Source organism: Ictalurus furcatus, chromosome 22, assembly GCF_023375685.1.
Source record: "Ictalurus furcatus strain D&B chromosome 22, Billie_1.0, whole genome shotgun sequence".
In the NCBI taxonomy this organism is placed as follows: Eukaryota; Metazoa; Chordata; class Actinopteri; order Siluriformes; family Ictaluridae; genus Ictalurus; species Ictalurus furcatus.
In genome coordinates this window covers 11,533,067-11,540,213 of record NC_071276.1, presented here as the reverse complement: position 1 = coordinate 11,540,213, position 7,147 = coordinate 11,533,067, and positions in this window count along the sequence as shown.

Below are 7,147 nucleotides of genomic sequence, written 5' to 3'. Positions count from 1 at the left end.
TTGAAACATAACTTCTTTGTAAAACATGAACTGAGCAATTATTATTATTATTATTACATCGAGTCATGTAGCTTTGTTAAGCCTTATCTGTAAGTCTAATTTTTATTTTAATGCCATCGGAAAAGCCTTACATATTCATGTGATGTTCGTTTATGAGGGCACTGGTCTAACGCAGCCACATAAATATTGCATCTCTGCTCATATTGGATCGCAATGTGGAGCAACCCAAAGTCATCACCTAAAGGAGTTTTAGTGTGTATTATGAGAAATTTTGTGGGGTGCAAGAGGAAGCTTGAAAATCAGAGGAGAGGCCGCTGATTTAGTTGAAAGGGCGAGAGAGGGAGAGATAGATATTGTACTCTCTACTGTTTAAATTTATTGGCAGTGATTCACATTTCCTCAGGAAAAAGGAAGATTAACAGCCTTCATAAACTATTTAAATCAAGTCATTAAAGCCATTACAGTCATTAGATGACAAAGTGTTGGCTCAGTCTGAGTGACCTTGGAAGGTCCCTTAGTTTCCTTCTCTCTCATTTTGAATAAAACATTGCAGAATCTCTTAAAAAAAGAAACAAAATCTCAGTAATTGGAGACTTGTGTCTAATATGCATGTTATCACCTCTCTCCAGCTTCTCCTGACCATGGAAAGTGGAAACTATTACATCACCTCTTAATGTGTTCACAGCCTCTAAATTCACACACACACACACACACACACACACACACACACACACACACACACACAAAAAAAAAAACCACTGTGTGCTTAATTTCTTCAAAAAGAAATGATCATGGCATCTACATAAAAAGCTGAAAGAGTCTCAATGTGTCATTTTGGCATTTTCAGGGACCTTGTGAATTTGGTAATCCCTCTCTCTGGAACATGCACAGTAGCTGGTCTCGAAATAATCCACACTATACTCTGTGCATATTCATGAACATCTACAGCAATTGACCAATATTGATGAGAATGTCTCTGGTAGCCAGGAAGCTTTAATTATTTATTTCTGCTTCATTAACTGTGTCACGGGAATAAGAAATTGTCTGTAGCCTGTGCTAAATGAATATAGCTATGATGTTAACTATTAGAGCCACTGCTCATTTATCACCCATCAAAGTGATCATTAGCATGGCACTGAAGCTCTTACACTCTCCCTGCATTGTGAACTGAATGTGAGATTGTTTCTGAAGATCCCTGAACATGTACAGCGGTCCTGAACATTTTCCACACTCCACACTCATGCCTCTTTCATAGGTTTCTGCTACATTTTTTTTTGATATTTTCCGAAGCTGTATACAGACTGGAGTATCAGGCACTGCTTCTGCTCTCTCATGCTTTGCTCTTTCCTTTGCCAGCTTTTCTCCCCTAATCCTGCTGTTCAGATGCTCACCAATACCCTACTAATCTCAATCCATAAAGTGTATGAATGCCAACTGGCAGAGGAAATTGGGCATGAGGCATATGGATTTAACTTACATTTTAAATTTGTCCTTTTTCCTCATTTTATTTCCTGGAGACAAATGAGTTTAGGGGGTAATGACCTTCAGTTGGCCATCCTCTATCACATCTTTCACTTATTCTCTTATCCTCATATCAGTATAACATTATTCTTTGACACTATAACTATCTAACATTTAATACATAAATATGTGTAAAAATAAAATTCTTGTACACATATTGCCTATTAGATATTAATGTACTGTATGCTGTAACTTGTGAAACTACAATAAATGTGTGAACACTACTAAGATTATACATTCATACTTGGTGCCGTAATACAATAATTATGCTGTATTAAAAAGCAATAGTTTACCATGTGTACCTATGTTGCAGAGTGACAAGTGTGAAAAATGCCAGGATAAATTCAGCACCTAATGTTAAGAAGTTACTTAACAGTGATAGTGACATGTAGATAGCTCACTATACAATTAAGTGTTATCCTCATATTACCAGATCATGTACCCCAATGTGTCAAGTGGAAAAATGTGTTCTACACTCTCGGAACAGACACTTGTGTTACTCAACACAGCCCTAATGTGTCTCATATTCAATAGACACAATATGGTCAGGTATATGTTATAATATGTATAGTCTAGTAATAAAGGCACTAAATTAAATGAATATGAATATTAATGACTATTGAATACTGATCTCAATTATGAGCATACTTTTTAGGACATACCATTTTAAAAGTGTACATTTAAACATAAAAGGAATAACTAATTCATATTTAATTTTGTAAACACCTGAATATTATTGTACTGTATAAGCAGTCATAGCATGTGCCACATGTCATTTAACATGAGAAGCTGTACGCTTTTTATTTTTTGGACTGAACACGATTTAGTAGCATTTATCAGAAACAGTGTGTGTACGACTGAACACTGTCTATCAATAAATCAAGCCTTTCAGCTTGTCACTGGGCTAGGCTGCCATAGGGAAGGTAATTGTACACTGAAGTGATGTTTTGCTACAACAGTGCTGTTGACTAGACCTTGAACATTGTTTTAAAGAACTTTATTATAGCATTATTATGCAGGACCTTGCTTTTTCTCTTAGTGTTCAGCCATGTATCAAAGAAGCTATTGTGCTGTGTCAGTGATGCATGATACTCTGGTCTTTTGAATTTTTTTTTTTTTTTAATCTAAAGTTGCATGCTTTATGTGGGTCAGTAAGATAATGTCCATGAGAGATAAAGCAGTGACATATGATCATTCATAGGTGGTTACAGAGCAACTTGATTTCACAATGTTCCTGATATTAGGACATGTGGCATGGTTCTGAGATGATCATTCATTCTTCATGTGCTTTTGTTTGTTTTGACATGTATCTTTGTTTTAGTTTTGTTCCTGTCTCTGCCTTTGTCCTGTCACTGGTGTGTGAACTGTGTTCACCTGTTTGTTGCTAACCATTAATTAGTATGTCTATTTATACCCTGCTGTTTCTGTGTTTTGTTGCATTTTTGTAGCATTAAGTCAGATTTTTTAACTAGCCTGTTTTTGACTATGGATTACCCAGGTTTCATTTAAGCACATGTTACAACATTTAATATAATATAATGATAATACTATAATATAATAATAGACAAAAGATACACTTCTGCTATTGTTGTAACATCTTAATAAGCTCCTGCTTTAGTGGATGCAATAATGAGGTGATCATATCACATCACTTTCTTAGATACGGAGATATTTCTCACAATAATTCTTGACCTCACTAACTGGTCAGTTCAAGAATTTTATTTATTTAGGAAATGTATGTTTCAGCAGATCACAGAGGCAGCATTGTATTTACAAAGCATGCATTGTTCGGTATTTATACACTACCTGCAGCCCAGTACATATAACATTATGTGTTTTTCTGCTGTTCAGTCAAGGCTGCTTTAATGTTTGTGGCTTTTTTATCTTCTGGTTATTAAACACATTGTTGTGCATGAACTACACAACAGTCTGCGTATGGTCTCCGCACAATGTTGTATGTTATTATCTTTTGGCAGAGATGAACCTATACCAAATATACTGAGATCATCTTATGGCTACAACGTGGATGTCATGCTGCAATATAATTAATAATGAGTCTTTGTTTAATTAAAAATATCTACATGTAGATATCTAGGCAGCATGGCGGCATAGCAGGTAGCTGGATGTGCTCCAGGATACCTGGTTCGATCCTGAACTTAGGTTAGTGTCTGTGTGGAGGTTTGCATGATCCTTTTGTCTGGGTTTTTCCCCACTTCCGAAAGCATGCTGGTAGGTAGATGAGCTACACTACATTGTCCCTAGGTGTGAATGAGTATGTAAATGCATGTGTGCATGGTGCCTTTGATGGACTAGCATCCCATTCAGGGTGTGTCCCCAGCTCACACCCAGTGTTCTGAGGATAGGCTCCAGATTCACTGTAACCCTGTCTAGGACAAAGCCATTACTGAAGATGAACAGATGAAATTATCTTGGAGCTACAAACATAAACATGGAAAAGAGCAGGTTAAATTGCCTTATCCCTTATATGAGGCTACATCCACATTAATCTGGATACATATGAAAACGCATCTTTTTCTCTATGTTTTGGCCTTCCGTCCACACTGAGATGTTTTGGTCCAGCGAAAACGGAGCATTTTGAAAACGCTCTCCCAAGTGGATAAATTTGAAAGCGCCATTTTTGAGTTGTAGTGTGAACTGAGAAAATGGAGATATTTGATACTACTTTTGTTGTATTGTTCTCTGCTTGATATATCGTTTTGCTTTTATTTTCTCATTTGTAAGTCGCTTTGGATAAAAGCATCTGCTAAATGAATAAATGTAAATGTAAATGTAGATATTCAAATACAATAACATATTTTTATTCATGTGATGCAGTCATGTGACCCATTCAACTCAGAACAAACAAGATGGTACTGCAGTTGTTGTGCCTGCTATTAATTCTGCTAGTTGTTAAAGATTAATGTCACACCATACAACCTTCAGACTGATTTTTGAAATAAATGTTTGATCGAAATACTAAGCATGCGCACTATAGTGATGTCAGTATCTTCAGCCGTTTCAGTATGGAGAAGCAATTTTTGGAAATTGTTTGAAAACACCAGTGTAGACGGAGATCATTTAAAAATTAAAATATAGTTTTCAGATCAATCCAGATTAATGTGGATGTAGCTTGAATGCTTGACCCATTTTACAGTTCCAGCTCCAACCATAGCTAAAGAACATGATATATAGTGTTTTTTTTGTTTGTTTGTTTGTTTGTTTTTTTTTAGATTTAATCTATATACACACCTGTCCTGATTCTGTCAGTAACTCCCAGTGGACTAGACAGGATGAGATAATAGGACTTTTGTGATCTTAATGTCTCATTGTTGAGAAGGTGGCTGCCACATAAATATGTGATTTTGTCTAAAACATGGTACTAATACTGAAAAGGTCTGATATATGCATGATCTTAAATTGAAGTTTTATTCAAGAAACAGAGGAAGCTGTAACTCGTCTGAAAGCAGATAAAATGCCCTCAGTGTGCATGTGTGTGTGTGTGTGTGTGTGTGTGTGTGTGTGTGTCTATGTAGGTTTGTTTCTTTTTTCTTATACTGCTGTACGTTCCAGCACCCTCAACAACTTGGAGAGGGTTAAAAAAAATATTCAAGTGCTGCTTCTATCTGTAATGTGATGGACAGCAGTAAATAAACTTGTGGTCACTGCTCCACAGGAACAATTCTGCATCAATGTTCTAATTCTGTTTCACAAGAAAAAGTAATAATGTTTCATCTTTAATAGAGGTTTACTGTCAATAGTACACACCCTTCACAAAACTTTATGCTGAAATCTCATCTAAAATGCATGCTTTTACCTAACCTGTATGCTCAAATCACACCTAACACACTGCTCTGTGTGTGTGTGTGTGTGTGTGTGTGTGTTTGTGTCTTGAGCTGTGTGTGTACTCCTGCTGTCTGATATGATGCTCGTGCCAGAAACTGACACATATCTACTGCTGTAGCTCATCTCAGACCTGCCTGATTGAGCCATATGCTCTACTTCTGCTTCTTACTGCTTGCTCATTGTAACTCACCACCTGTAGCTATGGCTCACCTCTTCACCTGGATATACTAACAAAATTGTATTTCCTGAAAAGCCAGTTCATGACAAATTATTCATAGAACAAGTAGTGCCATTGCAGTCTACCATGTACTTTCACTTCCTATGAACTTCCACAGTGTTTATAAAGACTGCTGTATACTCACCCCAGGAGTCACTATGCAATATTCTGTTCAGATCTATTCACATTAATTAAAAAATTAATGGGGAATCATCATTTGGGGAAAGTTTTCTGTCATTCCAATTATTCAAATTCCCCACACTCAGTTCACACCTCTGAGGTTGTCAATTCTTTATTAAGTAGAAGTAGTGGAGATGTGGTTTTCAGTTGTCTAGACCACCACCTTTAAAAAACAAACAAACAAACAAACAAACAAAAAACAAGGATATTAAAAGGGGGCGTATAAAGTAGATCACATGTTTTCTTTGATTCAGTATGATGCAATATGATGCAGCATAAAAGAGAATTAAAAAGTAAGATGATTTACAATAGCAGAATGAGAAGAAGGCAGCAATCCAACGGCCATAATGGGACCATGAAGCAGAGCGATGTCCTCAGTGGAACACAGGAGTGGCGTTACAGCCTCAGCAAGACAGGGAAGCAGGGCGACAACCTCAGCAAAACGCAGAGGTGGAGCGACGTCCCCAGGGGAATACGGAAGCCAAGTTACATTACCAGGGGAACACAAAAGCCGAGCGACAACCTCAGTGGAACACGGAAGCTGAGCTGTGTCCTCAGTGGGTAGGGGTTCACGTGCAGATGCATGTGCAAAACTTCTTTATTGAAAACAACACAGGGAACAGGCTCAAGGAATCAGACTTAAAGGACAAACACGAGGAGTAGACACACTAGGAAGCAGGATTATCAGAACTTAATAAACTAGAATGTAAACACTAAGAAAAATGCAAAATAATCAAAAACATAGTGCAAACACAAACATAAGAAAACCAGAAACTCAAACATAACCTGATATGAGTTAATGCTCCAGCAACTAAGGAAGAAACACAGGGAACATAAATAGAGAACTAAGCAATCAGGGAAATAATACACACATGGGTGTGGTTACACAGGAAATAAGAGAGACAAGTGAAGTAGAAGTTCTACATGGGGAACAAGGGTGCCCTCTAGTTGTCTGGAATGTCTCAGTTAGCGTGTTCAAAACTTTTTCCCTGTCATTCCACAACATACACACAACATCATTATTTATGGGATCCAATACTTGGGATTATGGGATCCAAGACGCTTCCAATACTCATATTCAATACCACTGTGTGTGTGTGTGTGTGTGTGTGTATATATATATATACACACACACACATATATATATATATATATATATATATATATATATATATATACACATACACATATATATATATATATATATATATATATATATATATATATATATATATATATATATATATATATATATATATATATATGTGTGTATGTATGTATGTATGTATGGATTAAGTGTGCATGCGGTGATAATGGCACAAAGTATTTCATTTAAAGTAAAAACAGGGGTTTTGTGTTTCATGTGTATATGTATCATGTAATGTA